Genomic DNA, 3,546 nt, shown 5'->3' on the forward strand with positions numbered 1-3,546 from the left:
CACGGTGACCTTTGTGCCCACCACTCCATGGTTCCCTACTGATCGTCTTAGTCATCAATGTGGAAGATGAGATCCGGCCCGCTTCCCTTCAGCCCCTCCTCATCTTTGCTGTCTCCCCATCACACTGACCTTCTTGTGCTCTTGTCCTGTGCATATGTTTCCCTCCCATTAACTAGAAACTCTCCTCAGAGAAGCTTCCTTCATCCCACAAAGTGTGAACAATAAATCTCTTATTATTCATTTTATTTTATTTGTTTGGATGTGCTGGGTCTTAGTTGCAGCATGCAGACTCTTTAGTTGTGCCATGCAGGGTCTAGTTCCCTGACCAGGGATCGAACCTGGGCCTCTGCATTGGGAGCACAGAGTCTTACCTGCTGGACCAACAGGGAAGTCCCCAGTATGTCTCTTAGATATTCCTATCTGTCCATCCAGCTGTGCTTGTGCTCAGTCATGTCCGACTCTCTGCGACCCTTTGGACTGTAGCCCGGGCTCCTCTGTCCATGGAATTTTCCAGACAAGGATACTGAAGTAGGTTGCCATTTCCTCCTCCAGGGGATCTTCCCAACCCTGGGATCAAACCTGTGCCTCCTGCATTGCAGGTAGATTCTTTACCTGCTGAGCCATAGAACCCTCTGTTACTCCATCCTATTCCCATTACAGAGTATTATAACTCCCTGCACAGGTATATGTATCTCCCAACAGGACTGTGTATTTATGGTGGACTCTGTGTTGCACCATCTGGACCTGCTTTCCATGAAAATGTGTTGCTCCTGCTGCTGGGATCATGGTCAGCAGACAGCCTGCAGCTGTCACCCTCTTTAGGGAGTATCTCTGTTGCAGAAAGTGGTCTTGCCCAAGATCATGTCCATTCCCATGGCAGCCTATATTCAAACTGACTCAGGGTTCTAAGGGCCTGGCCAACTAAGCCAAACTCAGGACAACTCTGACGGGCTAGTCTAAATTCCACGAAGTTGGCCGAGCCCATCATTGGGCCTGCCAACAAGCATCTGACAGTCCTTCATGTTACTAAAGATGCCATTCATTCAAATGTAAGAGGCCATTCTCTCTGGAAGTAAGATATGAAGGTAGAAATGAAGGAACTAGTTGTGTTGCAATAACCATCATGTGATTCTTGAATTTGGTAAAATTAAGTTTGTGTTAAGCAATGCTCTTGTGATATAATGGGCTTCCCCAGTGGCCCAGCAGAGACTCAGTTTCGATCCCTGGGTCAGGGGAAGATCCCCTGGAGAAGGAAATGGCAACTCACTCCAGTATTCTTGCCTGGGAAATCCCGTGGATAGGTGAACCTGGTGGGCTACAGTACATGGGGTCACAAAGAGTCAGACCTGACTGAGTGACTAAACAAAAACAACTTGTAAGATAACACAGATCCCTCCCCCGGCTCTTGCAGCAAGCTAGTTGCAGAGTAAGGTAAGAGTTTCTGTTCCAAGGATTATATTTTGGCATGTGTCTCTGTAACTGGTCTAGGTTCAGCTAACTTCTATTTTACTTAAGTATTTTAACTGACTTCGGTAAACTTTATTTTTCAAAGATAATCCAGGCAGGATTGTACTCAGAGAACTAAAATCTCACGAAATCAAAGGTGTTGGCATATCAGGAATGATCATTTGATTGAATTTGGTTCTTTAACAAAAAGAAGTAACAAGTTCCAAGACCAAATGAAAACAAAGAATGACTGTCTGAAAACTGGAAAGCAAGGGGTAATCACAAATGCAGAAAACAAACTTATGGTTACCAAGGGGGAAGCGAGGAGGGATAAATTGGGAGATTGGGATTGACATATACACGTACTACAGATAAAACATATCACTAATAATGACCTACTGGGTACTCTGTAATAATCTATATGAGAAAATAATCTAAAAAAGAGAAGGTGTATGTATCTGCATAACCGATTCACTTTGCTGTGCAGCAGAAACTAATACAACATGGTGAATCAAATACACCTCAGTAAAAATTAATTTTAAAAAATTAACAAGCTCCAAGACCAAATGAAAACAAAGACTGGCTAACTGAGAACTGGGAAACAAGGCAATTCTGAGGACTCAGATGAGCTCATAAGCACTGGAGCAGGGTTTCATCTTCCTGAGAGTTCCATCATCAGAGACACATTCTGAGAATTTCCTATTGGAAGTAAATACTTCAGGTGGCAATATGTCAGATCATTGTTGAAATTTTTTAAATGGTAGAAATACAGGACTTTCAAGAAAAATTAATTGCAATCTGATGGATGTGATAGAGGCCCATTTATTTCTTACTGATCATAGCCGCCTAGTGATCTTGTTACAGACACAGGAAAATTTTCACTTCCAACGTAGGGCATAAAATAGGGCCTGCTGTTCTGCTGTACAGAAAGTCAATATAAAAGCAAAAAGCAAAAAGATATACCTCCCAAGCTAGGCTTCTAAATAAAACTTGGATAGTGTTTTCCTCTGGCCGTAATCATGTCTCATGTTTCTAAGAGTGTCACTTTCTTAGTTACGTCCCTAGAGGCCTGACCTTTTAATGTGAATCCTTCCAGCTCAGGGACCAGTTCTGCATTCCCACACGCTTCACTCCTTCACTCCACTGGTATTCAGAATCTCCCGTGTTGTGTGCAATCTATGTAGGATGAAAAGAAGAGAGAGAAAAGATTATCTCCCATACTCACTCCTTCATTCAACTGATACGAGCATCTCCTGGGTGATGTGCAACATATATGTTGTTGTTGTTCAGCTGCTTTTGCCGACTAGGGTCCATCTAGTCAAGGCTATGGTTTTTCCAGTAGTCATGTATGGATGTGAGAGTTGGGCTGTGGAGAAGGCTGAGTGCCAAAGAACTGATGCTTTTGAACTGTGGTGTTGGAGAAGACTCTTGAGAGTCCCTTGCACTGCAAGGAGATCCAACTAGTCCATTCTGAAGATCAACCCTGGGATTTCCTTGGAAGGAATGATGCTAAAGCTGAAGCTCCAGTACTTTGGCCACCTCATGCAAAGAGTTGACTCATTGGAAAAGACTGTGTTGCTGGGAGGGATTGGGGGCAGGAGGAGAAGGGGATGACCGAGGATGAGATGGCTGGATGGCATCACTGACTCGATGGACGCAAGTCTGAGTGAACTCCAGGAGTTGGTGATGGACAGGGAGGCCTGGAGTGCTGTGATTCATGGGGTCACAAAGAGTTGGACACGATTGAGGGACTGAACTGAACTGAACTGTCCGACTCTTTGAGACCCCATGGACTGCAGCCTGCTAGGCTCCTGTGTCCTCCACTGTCTCCTGGAGTTTGCTCAAATTTGTCCCTTCAGTCGGTGATGCTCTCTAATCATCTCATCCTCTGTTGTCCCCTTCTCCTTTTGCCTCCAATCTCTCCCAGCATCAGGGTCTTTTCCAGTGAATTGGCCTCTTTGCATCACTTGGCCATAGTATTGGAACTTCAGCTATAGCACCAGTCCTTCCAATGAAGATTCAGGACTGATCTCCTTTAGGACTGACTGCTTTGATCCCCTTACAGTCCAAGGGACAAGAGTCTTCTCCAGCACTACTGTT

The 3,546-nt window shown here is 44.6% G+C and overlaps 1 non-coding gene across 1 annotated transcript; it reads right to left on the reverse strand.

Annotated features, from left to right (window-relative positions):
* Positions 1 to 317: 317 nt before the first annotated feature.
* TRNAG-CCC (transfer RNA glycine (anticodon CCC)) lies at positions 318 to 389 on the reverse strand. Its single transcript has one exon. It is a non-coding gene; the product is annotated as a tRNA-Gly (tRNA).
* Positions 390 to 3,546: the final 3,157 nt, after the last annotated feature.

Source organism: Budorcas taxicolor, chromosome 20, assembly GCF_023091745.1.
Source record: "Budorcas taxicolor isolate Tak-1 chromosome 20, Takin1.1, whole genome shotgun sequence".
Lineage (NCBI taxonomy): Eukaryota > Metazoa > Chordata > Mammalia > Artiodactyla > Bovidae > Budorcas > Budorcas taxicolor.